Here is a 12,694-nt window from a genome sequence, read left to right as displayed (position 1 = left end):
GAGAAGTAGGAGGCAAAGTAGGAGGCAAAGCAGGAGTGAAGCAAAGTGCTTTGAGGATGATCAGTTTTGTCGGATGCAGCTGTTAGATAGATCAATAAGATGGGGACTGACAGTGACCACTAGGTTTAGCATTTGTAGGTAATTGATGACTGGTACTGCCTTTAAATCCAGCCAGGACAGACTTTGCCCTCTGCCCTGCTCTGGCCCTCCTTGAGCCCTGCCCCTTTCCAGAACAGAAGAGTTCAAAGGGCCACCACCCCACGCTCCACTTGGAGCCCACCACTCCCCTTCTACACCATGCTTACTAGGTATCTGGAACTCCCGAATTCATAGCCCAAATACCCTCAATGTGGCTTTCACAGTTTATTTCCTAGGTCTGTCTGCCTGAGAGAGGACTGCACCAGAGCCATGCATATGCCCAGGCTTGAATTGGGGGCACTGCTAGTGGGAGTTGGGTAAAGTGGGCAGTGTGGATGGAGCCTGGAGGTTGGGCTGGGATATTATCCCATGTGCAGGTGAGGCTTCTTGAGATGTGGGACAGAACTATAGACGGGAAAGGAAAGATACTAAGCCAGGGGCTGGTTCTTCTGCACTTGACATTCTGTCAAGAAACTTCAAGGAATACAGAATTCTAAAGTAAAACCTGACCTTCAGAGTCATTATGAACATTCATGTAAGCAAGGTCAGAGGATAAGACATATTTTATTTAACACTATATTAGCTCTATTTATGACTGTTAACTACTTAGACATACAGTTTTTGGGTCTCTTACCCCTGAGATCTGCAAATGCTTCTGATAGCCTTTTTGTTGAGCTGAACAGGAGCAATTTCATGGCCTATGGGGACAAATGACTCATTGGAATGGGTTAAACAGAGAATGGGAGGAGAAGAATTAGAGATACTGAATAAAATGTTTTCAAGAATTTTTTGTAAAGGGATCTTGAAAAGGTAGCTGGCTTTCTTTGTTTTGTCTTGATTCATTGTCTTTTCTTCTAAGGTGGGGAAAATAATAACCAGGATGTTTGTACTCTAAAGAAAAGACTTACATTAGTTTTCTGGGGCTGCCATAACAAAATGCCACAGAGTGGGTGGCTTAAACAACAGAAATTAATTTTCTCACATTTCTGGAGCCTAGATGTCCAAGATGAAGGTTTTGGCAGGTTTTCTTTCTTCTAGGGCCTCTCTTCTTCCATTGTAGATGGCCGTCTTCTCACTGTGTCCTCACATGGCCTTTTCTCTGTGCATGTGTATATCTGATGTCTCTCCCTATGTCTCAATCTCCTCTTCTTATAAGGACATCAGTCAGATTGGATTAGAGCCCACCCTAATGGCCTCATTTCAAATTAATTACATTTTTAAAGTCCCTATCTCCAAATACAGTCACATTCTGAAGTAATGGAAGTTAGGGTTTCAATATATGAATTTTGGGTGGACACAATTTAGTCTAAAATAGGGATCTCAAATATTCTAGAACATATATATGTGGGACCCATCCCACCTTTGAAAAATGTTCGTGGCTTCTCAAAAGAGTTGACTGTAGTGTTTCCCAAACAAGTTCATTTCTGTCCTCCTTAAAGTAATGTAGCCTAGTATGAAGTAGTCAGTAATTGGTGATGTTTAATGGTATGCAGGTTGCTAAGTGATATGGACTGAATTATGCCTCCCTGCCCCCCCCAACCCAATTCAAATTCATATGTTTAAGCCCTAACCCCCAATGTATTTGGAGTAAGGAAGTAATTAAGGTTAAATGAGGTCGTAAGAGTAGGGTCCTGATAGGATTAATGTTCTTTTTTTTTTTTTTTTTGAATAGCTACTTTATTTATTTATTTTATTTTTTTGGCTGTGTTGGGTCTTCGGTTCGTGCGAGGGCTTTCTCTAGTTGCGGCAAGTGGGGACCGCTCTTCATCGCGGTGCGCGGGCCTGCGGGCCTTTCACTATCGCGGCCCCTCCCGTTGCGGGGCACAGGCTCCAGACGCGCAGGCTCAGTAGTTGTGGCTCACGGGCCCAGCTGCTCCGTGGCATGTGGGATCTTCCCAGACCAGGGCTCGAACCCGTGTCCCCTGCATTAGCAGGCAGATTCTCAACCACTGCGCCACCAGGGAAGCCCAGGATTAATGTTCTTTATAAGAAGAGTCATTAGAAGGATAGCTCTCTTTCTCCCCTCAATACGAGGACACAGAGAGACGGTGGCTGTCTACAAGCCAGGAAGAGAGCTCTCACCAGAAACTGACCATGCTGGAACCTTGAACTTACATTTCTAGCCTCCAGAACTATGAGAAAATTTCTGTTGTTTAAGCCACCAGTCTATGGTATTTTGTTATGGCAGCCCGAGCCAACTAAGACATTAAGATACACATGGACATCAATGTCAAAAAAAACAAACAAAGAAAAGCAACAATCAAAAACTGGGCAGAAGATCTAAATAGACATTTCTCCAGAGAAGACATACAGATGGCCAACAGACAGATGAAAAGCTGCTCAACATTACTAATTATTAGAGACATGCAAATCAAAACTACCATGAGGTATCTATCACCTCACACCAGTCAGAATGGCCATCATCAAAAAGTCTACAAATAGGGGCTTCCCTGGTGGCACAGTGGTTAAGAATCTGCCTGCCAATGCAGGAGACACAGGTTTGAGCCCTGATCCAGGAAGATCCCACATGCCATGGAGCAGCTAAGCCTGTGCGCCACAACTACTGAAGCCTGCGCGCCCTAGAGCCCGTGCTCTGCAACAGGAGAAGCCACCACAATGAGAAGCCTGTGCACCACAATGAAGAGTAGCCCCTGCTTGCTGCAACTAGAGAAAGCCTGCACACAGCAATGAAGGCCCAATGCAGCCAAAAATAAATTAAATAAATAAATAAACAAATAAATTTATTAAACAGAAAAGTCTACAAATAGTAAATGCTAGATAGGGTGTGGAGAAAAGGGAGCTCTTCCTACAGTGTTGGTGGGAATGTAAATTGGTACAGCCACTATGAAGAACAGTATGGAGGCTCCTTAAAAACTAAAAACAGAACTACCATATGATCCAGCAATCCCACTCCTGGACATATATCTGGAAAAGATGAAAACTCTAATTCGAAAAGGTAACACGTACCCTAGTGTTCATAGCGGCACTATTTACAACAGCCAAGACGTGGAAGCAACCTTAGTGTCCGTTGACAGATGAATGGATAAAGAAGATGTGTTATATATACACAATGGAATATTATTCAGCCATAAAAAGAATGAAATAATACTATTTGCAGCAACATGGATGGACCTAGAGATTATCATACTAAGTGAAGTAAGTCAGACAAAGACAAATATCATATGACATCACTTATATGTGGAATGTAAAGAAAAGATACAAATGAACTTATTTACAAAGCAAAAATAGACTCACAGACATAGAAAATAATCTTGTGGTTACCAAAGGGGAAGGGGACAGGGAGAGGGATAAATTAGAAGTTTGGGATTCACAGAAAAAAAAATTTTTTAAGTTCTATATACTTTAAAAGAAATATACAAACAATAATTCCTTAATATCACCAATACCTAGTCAATGTACATATTTCTGAGTTTGTCTCATCATTTTTTAAATTACTTTGGTCAAATTAGGTTTAAAATGAGATCTATACATGGCAATTGGTTGAGATGTCTTATATGTCTTGTTATCTCATTCCTACTCTTCTTCTATATTTACCTTGCAGTTTATTCATGGAGGTTATCAGGTGATTTCTGGATTTGCTGATTGTATCCCGTGGTGTGTGGTTTAACATGTGCTCTTATCCCTTATATTTTCTGTAAGCTTGTAGTATAATCTGTGGTGACCCAGATTCAGGTTATATTTTGGGGGTTGGTGGTGGTGGTGTGTTCTCTATTAGGAGGGATGTATTATCTTGTTTTCTCTCTTTTTATGATGATAGTAGCCATTGATGCTTGGTTCTTTGCTTAATTTTATCCTTTTCAGGAGGTCCTCCAAAGGTAATCAATAAAGTATTTATTTGTTGGTTGGTTTTCTTTTAATATAATTGTATGCTTCTGTATTTAAACATGTTGATGTGTCTCAGTTCATTGTGTTATTATGCTGTTAATACTCAAATTGTCCCATCTTTGGTTAGTGGGGGCCCCTTAAATTTGGCTCTCAAGTCCCTTTGACAGCGTCTTTCTAGGATGACAAGATATGACAGACTCATCTTACATATTTGCCTCCTCAGACTTCAGTTGGTTATTTTCATAGTAGAATGGGAAAAACAAAAGTCAGAAAACATTTTATGCTTGAGGGTAATGGTTATTTTAAAGAATGCAAGGCTGTTTAAAACACTGTTCGAAAACATCTTTTGTTATAGAAAAATATAAAAAGTAAGCTTTGTGTATTTGTGTATCCTTGCTAACCAAATGTTATTGTCTCAGAATTTCTTTTTAATAATCAAAATCTCATTATCAGAAGGCTAGAAATATACCAAAGCAGTCAAACATCCCTTCATCAAATTATTTTTGCATTGCATACGTTTATTATGTGTGGATTTCTGAACCTATATGAAAACAGATTTATCTTTCAGTCCACAGTCATACCCAAGGAATGGCAAACAAACACGCTTTTCTCTTTAATCTCATTCTTGTGCATTCTTTTCCCCCTTGTAGTTTCGACTTCTTTTTTGGTAGGAAATGAAAAGTCAAGTATGTTATCATGCCTTTTGTCAACATAATTCAACCTGGAAATAGTACGTACCCAAGTTGTAGATAGAGATTTTAGTAATATATGAGCACTGCTTTTTACACTTTGATTCCCTTCCCTTCACGTTATTCAGTTATGAAGAGATAGTATCATAATAGCCTCTTGGCTGAATCATAGAGTAGAGCTATGATTCTCTGGATAAGCTGTAAAACATTATTAAGTTTTACCGTCTGGGTTGAGTTTGTCTATTGGAAGGATATCAAGGTTGGTCAGGTTGCTCTTAATTGCTTTTTGTTTGTGTTTGAGACTATGTAGTTAGATTGATCTTAGCTTATTTTCTGCTCTTTATTTGATTAACTTTTCAGTGTTTTCTATTGCTGTGAAGTCCACTGAACCCCTTTAAATTTGAATAATACATGGGATTGGCAAGTGCAAGTGCTTCAATAGTTTCTATTTTTCAGGCTAATAACACAATCTTCAAGGTATTATCCATGGAATACCTTAAATATTTTGGGGGAAACATCAGTGACACAGACAAATGACACTCCAAAATCCAGGCATATCCAAGAACCCCATCTTATTTTGCATTAATACAACTTTCCTAATTTCATGGGAGTGATTTTATGATACATGGATTAAGAAGCAATTTCTCCTTTTCTTGTATTTATAAACCTATTGTGCAGGCAGGATTCCAAGATGGCAGTCAAGATACTTGCCCCCTGTTTACTCCCATGATTAGATTTTTATATGGACAGTTGACTTTAAGAAAGGGAGTTGTGTTCTGTTGTTTCATTAGCCTGATTTAATCAGGTAAGTGTTCAACTAGGGACCTCTTTCTGGAGTAAAAGATTAAACTGATGGGACCTCTTACTTTTTAAAATAAACTGCTTTATTAAAATATTCATTATATATAATAAAATTTATTCATTATCAGTCTACAGTTTAATGTTTTTTAATATATTTATAGAGTTGTACAACCATCACTATACTCCAATTTTATAACTTTGCCGTCACCTCAAAAATTTCCCTTGTGCCCACTTGCAAATTGGCGGATTCTAACATTCTTGTGCAAAATTCTGTTAGAATTTGGTGGATTATTATTTTTTCAATGTGTCTCCTGCCATTGTTGGGTGCAGTGTTTTGTATACGTCAACTAGATGCTTTTTTTAAAAAAATAATTAATTAATTTATGTTTGGCTGCGTTGGGTCTTCATTGCTGCGCGGGCTTTCTCTAGTTGCGATGAGTGGGGGCTACTCTTCGTTGTGGTGCACGGGCTTCTCATTGCGGTGGCTTGTCTTGTTGCGGAGCACGGGCTCTAGGCGCGCGGGCTTCAGTAGTTGTGGCACACGAGCTCAGTAGTTGTGGCTTGCGGGCTCTAGAGCGCAGCCTCAGTAGTTGTGGAGCACAGGCTTAGTTGCTCCATGGCACGTGGGATCTTCCTGGACCAGGGCTCGAACCTGTGTCCCCTGCATTGGCAGGCGGATTCTTAACCACTGCGCCACCAGGGAAGTCCCTGGTGGACTATTTTAAAATTTATTGTTAAGTTGAATTTGTTGCATTTCATCAGAATTTTGCAGCTTTTTAATTAAGAAGATCATCCCATAATTCTCTTTTTGTTTTGTTATTATCAGATTTGGGCACAGATTAGCTTTACATATTTTTTTTTCATGCTCTAGATCAAATTTTGTTAAAAGTTTAAAAAAATTAAAGTTAGTTTAGTATAATTTTCATCAGTACCACCATAGAATAATGTTTATTATTATAATTTAGAATGTGTTCATTATCACATTTTTGTAATGATAATCATATTATTATCACGTTATATATTGTATTATCACATTATTATTATGTAATTATATCACATTATATCTATTTTTTGGTTTTGTTTTTTATCTCTTTTTATTCTAGATATATAAGAAGTATGTCTCTTTTATATTTGTGGGTTTTGCTCCCAGTTTTACTCTAATTTATTAATTGTACAATATTTTAATTTCCAATTCATTATGTAGTTTTCATTTTTAGAATCTCCTCCCTCTAATCTTCCCCATAGTTGCTTTTTTTGTTGTGCTACTTTTTGTTCTCTATAATTAGGCTATTTACTTCTGTTACTTCCAATTTAATAAAAAATACATGAGTTGGGCTTCCCCGGTGGCGCAGTGGTTGAGAATCTGCCTGCCAATGCAGGGGACACGGGTTCGAGCCCTGGTCTGGGAAGATCCCACATGCCGCGGAGCGACTGGGCCCGTGAGCCACAATTACTGAGCCTGCACATCTGGAGCCTGTGCTCCGCAACAAGAGAGGCCACGATAGTGAGAGGCCCGCGCACCGCGATGAAGAATGGCCCCCACTTGCCGCAACTGGAGAAAGCCCTCACACAGAAACAAAGACCCAACACAGCCATAAATAAATAAATAAATAAATAAATAAATAAATAAATAAATAAAATATTAAAAAAAAATACATGAGTTAATCTCTAGCACAGAATTTATAGATCTTGTAAAATGTTTTACTAACATAGTTATAATTTTCATTTTCTTAATTTTTAGATGGTATGTTTGTCTTTTTCTCTCTGACTCAATTCTAATTGTGGAGAGAATTTTTAAAAATATCTTGAAAGTTTATTTTAAAAGTCTCTAGGTGATATGGATATTCAGTTTAAAATGTCATTAATTTTTACCATCAAGAAGGCTGTTCATGTAGTTTCTAAATTTTGAAAGTCTGATATTCTTTGTAGCCTACTACACCTTCAATCTGTGGTAATGTCCCATGGATGCTCTAGAAGATGTGGTCTATATAAGTTACCAAATTTACTATGTATTGCCTGAGTCAAACTGAGTTCTTTAACCGCAGGTCCCTTTCTATTGTTTTGTTTTCTTACTGTCTGTTAGGTAGCATGCTAAAGTTTCCCAACTCCTGTTGATTTCCTTTATTACTTAAGATATTTTTTAGTTAATATATTGGGATATCAAGGTTTATATATTAATACTTTAGTGTGAAGAACAGAAGTGTAAAAGGTAAAGATTATACCTTTTATCACTATAAAATGATTACCTTTGACATATGACTTTAGCCATTTATTTATAATATTTTGTCTTTTTTCTCTTTTAAAATTTAGGAGTGCTTTATAACTAACAAACACATTTTTGTTTGTTTTACGCAATACAAACTAGATATCCTTGCCTTTTTTTAAAAAATGGGAGCTTAATCCATATATATTATTGTTATTATAACCAATATACTTAGCCATATGCTTGCTCTCTTGCTAGTTCCCTTATTTTTTCTCCATTTCTCTATTGATTATGTTTTAATTCTTTTACATTCAATAGTAACTTAGAAAACAGATGTCTTTAGTATCTAAATTTAGTGATTAACTTTAAGATTACCAAATCCTTAAAATTCTTTTTCTAACTATTAAAAACAATAACAATATAACTTCTGATTCTATGATCCCAGAGAAATTTCGCAGAAATTCCTTGCACTACCCTAGTTTCCAGAATTTAATTTTTATCTTTCTGTCACAACTTGTTATTATACATTTAAAAGTACAGTGTTTATTTCTTAAGAAAACGTTTTTTGTATTCAACTTTGTAAATTTGCTTATAGTAGTTATTTCCCACTAGCTCGTTTTGATGTGTCCAGCCTTTTCATTAAGTTATTTACTTTGGTTCTGCGCCTCTCCTCTGAAATACCTTTTAAAGCCTAAGAAATAAAACAGTACAAATGCCGCTCAATCTATGAAACTTTCTCCACTTGGGAACAGTTTTATATGGAAACAATAAAACAGCACTTTTATGAGATTAAATACTTACTGCTTTGATGTTAGTGAAGGTATATTATAAAATTTCATTGAATAAAAGAAGATTCGGTGCTTATTGGCACCTTTAAGAAACATCATATAGGGTTCATTTAGATCCCTACAGGAAAACTCAGCAGTCCAAGATAAGATTTATGCTGCCTTGAGGAACCAAAACTGTGGTAAGAGATTACTTTCGGATGCTCTTCTGCATTGCAGTTCATAATTCACATTATTCCTCTAGAGTTCTAGTCATAGGTATCTCCTTCACATACTTCATCCTTTTGTGAGTTTTGTTTGAAGGGTTAATGACACCTTCTGAACATCTAGCATCTTGTTGGGACTCTCCAGACTCAAGCTGAAAAGAGTGGCATAGCCTGGCTAACAAATCTTAGCAGATGCGCACAGAATTGCTCCACCTTACTTTCCTCAGTCCAGGATGATGGGACTTTGTTACATGTTCATCAGCCATGATAAAACCATGGATCGTTATTTTCCTAATTAGCCATTAATAACAGTTAACTCTAATGACAGTGCTGTCTCAGAGTTTGGAAAATATATTGTTGACAATGAAATCTAATGAAAACAAGATGGCTTCTTATATTTTATAAAAGGTGATAATCTTACTGATAGAATTACTGCCACTCATACCAGATGCTAGCTTCCTTTAACTTTGTTTTGTTCTAGTTCTGATTCCTAAACTATATAATATCCTAATGGGTAGAAATGTCTGGAACTAGAGAGTGAATTATAGTAATTTTTAAATAAGCGAGGTCCTGAAATATCTAAAGGCGGATAGTAAGAAATTTCATTGCATCATTTATAGCAAAAACTTTCTTATAACAGACGCCATGGATGCTGGGATAAATCAATGCAAGCAGATTGATTTTTCTTAGGTCTTTAAATGTTTAAGTCAGCACCTGGCCTTTGTAGTGTCTCTGGTTGTAGGTAATAGCTGGGAATTTCAGGTGAAGGATTACAGCTTCTGAGTTAGTTCTGCTGCCCCAATGATCCACTGGATGTGCTTGAAAATGCCAGTCTTAAATGTATTCATGGGATTCGGAAGGAATACTTCTTTGCCTGATATCTTGTGGTTTAGCTTTAGTACTTACTGTAGTCAGTCTATATTTCAAAGAAATATTGAGCTGTCTGACAGCTTAAAATCCTAAGTTTCCTTTAAACTTGAGCCTGGCTTTGGAGGAGAAAAGGGGTGATGTGGGGGTGGATTTTATGTAAGGCTCTCCAAAGAGAATTCGCTGAAGTGCTTTTGCTGGCAGGACACAGGGGAGACTAGTAAGCGGCTTCCTCTCAGTTTTTCTTGGGGTTTTGCCCTTAGCCTAGAACAACATTTAGTCAGATAACTTACATCAGGGCCACAGGGGTCTCTTGCTGGACCTTGTTGAAGTCATCATTTTCCTTCCATGAAGAAAGATGGAAAAGACCCAAATGCAAAGTCCAGATTTTGTTAAGCCTCTTGAACATTAGGAAAAGTCTTGATGCTCTTATACCCTTAATTCCCACCTAGATGTTTATTTCTCATCTAAGTTGGCGGACTTAGTTTTTATAAACATCTCTTTTTTTAATGATTTTTCTTTTTTTTTAATTTAAGTTTTTTTTTTTTTTTGGCTGCGTTGGGTCTTTGTTGCTGCACGCGGGCTTTCTCTAGTTGCGGCAAGCGGGGGCTACTCTTCGTTGCAGTGCGTGGGCTTATTACGGCGGCTTCTCTTGTTGCGGAACGTGGGCTCTAGGGCACGCGGGCTTCAGTAGTTGTGGCTCGCGGGCTCTAGAGCGCAGGCTCAGTAGTTGTGGTACACGGACTTAGTTTACCGCGGCATGTGGGATCTTCCCAGACCAGGGATCAAACCTGTGTCCCCTGCATTGGCAGGCAGATGCTTAACCACTGTGCCACCAGGGAAGTCCCTATAAACATCTCTTGATCAAATGTTACCTAATAAGATTTCTTTCTTTGTGAATGCAGTTGGTTACCACAGATGTATTGAAAATATATTCTGTGGAGAATACTAGTCTACCACTGAATCATTATTTCCAGGTTAAATGTAAACATTTAAACAAGCACTAAGAATTAAAATGAAGAGAGCAGTAGGCAGTGGAGACATGGGGTTAGCGCTAGATCTCTTGCCTAATTCTGAGCACATTTCCTCTACACATTTTTTCATCCATACATTGGAGTTACCTTTACCTGCCTCTACTTAACTCAGATCCAGTGAGATAAGAGTTCTGACGTTGCTTACGAATTACAGGGCCCACTCCACATACAGATTTTATCATCAGTATAAATATATTTAACATAGACCTTTTAAAACTTGAAAATGTATCATAATTATCAATGAAGAATGAGATGCTTGCTAGAATTTGAAGGCATATGTCAAAAAACAAATATACAGAGAAAGAGCTCTTCAAAGACCATAGTGGAAGAGACAATATCTGAGCTTTAAAAAAGTATTGACCTGAAAAGTACAGAGAAAGTGAGAGTGAGCATTCCAGATTAAGAAAATCTAGTGTGAAGAAGTGTAGGGCAGGAACGGGCATGACATGTTCAGGAAATTGAGAGGAAGTGATGTTCATTTTAGATTAAATTCCCCTTTATTACAAGTATAAAGATGAAAACTTGAAGAGAATGACAATATTCTGAACTTTTATTCCATAGTAATAAGAAAAAGCTCATATAGCTTGCATCTGAATTAATTTAGAATTAGCAGGTTTAGCAGTAACTTAGGAGGAAACTAAGTACTTAAGGGCTCAGAAGGATACAAAGTAAAATAGCATCATTTTTCTTGGTTCCATTAGAGAAGACTTCCTGGAGAAAGGGATTTTAGAAGAGAGTGATAAAAGTGGATTTGTAGAAAGGTTGAAATCAAAAAAGAATGCCCTCTATATAGTGGGGATTTGGCAGTAGCTGATTAGATGGTATGACCAAAAGTCAGGTCTGAACTGCAGTCTTTAAAGAGGCACATTAAAGGTACAAGGAATGCTGATTTGGATTCATTCTCCATTCATCTTGGTTCATCTTCCCCCATGGTCCCAGAGTCACATGAAAACCTGCAGGCAAAAGGTTTGCTACCTGTTACCTGTTCTGCTCTCTGAAGTTCCCTGCTACCCAGAAATATGGGGCTTGTGTTTTGCTTGAGACTTTGCGTGCTCTGATCCATGCCCCTCTCTCTCCTGTTTCTTCCTATTTCCTCCCAAAAGGAGCTCTCTATTTCAGATAAGACTCCTGATCATTTCCTAGCATGTTGCTTTCTGTGCCTTTTCTTTCTAACTTTCTCCCATCAAGAGTATCTTTTCCTCCCCTTTCAGCCGTATGAGCTCAATCTGCTTTTAAAATCCAAGGCTTCAGACATCACCTTTCCTCCTAACATCACTGACTCATTTTTTGGTTATCATTTAGGATGTATGTATTTCCTTGTGTTGCTATATTTGTCTTGCGCTGTCTTTCTCTTGCTAGATTGAGAACATTGTAAAGGTGCTATGTGTTGTAACTTGCATCACATTGCTTGGGTTCTCTGCAAATGTGGTTGGTGATGACATTATAGACTAATGGTCCATATGAATTTGACTCATAGTCTTGTATAGACTAATGGTTTGCCATTGTGTTTTGTGTGTTTGTTCATTTTGAATGGAAAATCAGATCTGGCTAAATGTGTACAACATCCTGAACATGAAAATCAGAGCCAAGTAAATGTGTAGAAACTGCTAAAATGTAAGCTTTGTGTAAGAGCAAAGACTTTTTAATTTGGTTAAGCACCATATCTAGCTCTTACCATCAGGATCAAATGTGGTACTTAATACATATTTGTTGAACAGATGCTGGTTTAATTTACTTAAGCTGTAGGTCTTAATTTGGTATTTTAAAATATCTTTAGAATATTGTCTCAGAAAACAGGATCATTGTCTCCCTAGTGCATAATCTCATCATTTTCTCTGAGGAGAAGAAAACCTTGTTTTATGTTCTGTTTTGTCGTTTCTTTTTTTTTTTTTTAATTAATTAATTTATTTATTTATTTTTGGCTGTGTTGGGTCGTTTCTGTGCGAGGGCTTTCTCTAGTTGCGGCGAGCGGGGGGGCCACTCTTCATCGCGATGCGTGGGCCTCTCACTATCGCGGCCTATCTTGTTGCGGAGCACAGGCTCCAGACGCGCAGGCTCAGTAGTTGTGGCTCATGGGCCCAGTTGCTCTGTGGCATGTGGGATCTTCCCAGACCAGGGCTTGAAC

The 12,694-nt window shown here is 37.9% G+C and overlaps 1 protein-coding gene across 1 annotated transcript in view; it reads left to right on the top strand.

The window, feature by feature from the left end:
- Nucleotides 1–12,694, top strand: part of AUTS2 (activator of transcription and developmental regulator AUTS2) — a 1,126,617-nt gene that overhangs the window by 488,585 nt on the left and 625,338 nt on the right. The gene's annotated exons all lie outside the window — the stretch shown is intronic.

This window comes from Balaenoptera musculus, chromosome 15 (genome assembly GCF_009873245.2).
Source record: "Balaenoptera musculus isolate JJ_BM4_2016_0621 chromosome 15, mBalMus1.pri.v3, whole genome shotgun sequence".
In the NCBI taxonomy this organism is placed as follows: Eukaryota; Metazoa; Chordata; class Mammalia; order Artiodactyla; family Balaenopteridae; genus Balaenoptera; species Balaenoptera musculus.
The sequence above is the reverse complement of the archived record's forward strand: the minus strand, read 5'-3'. Positions and strand labels throughout refer to the sequence as shown.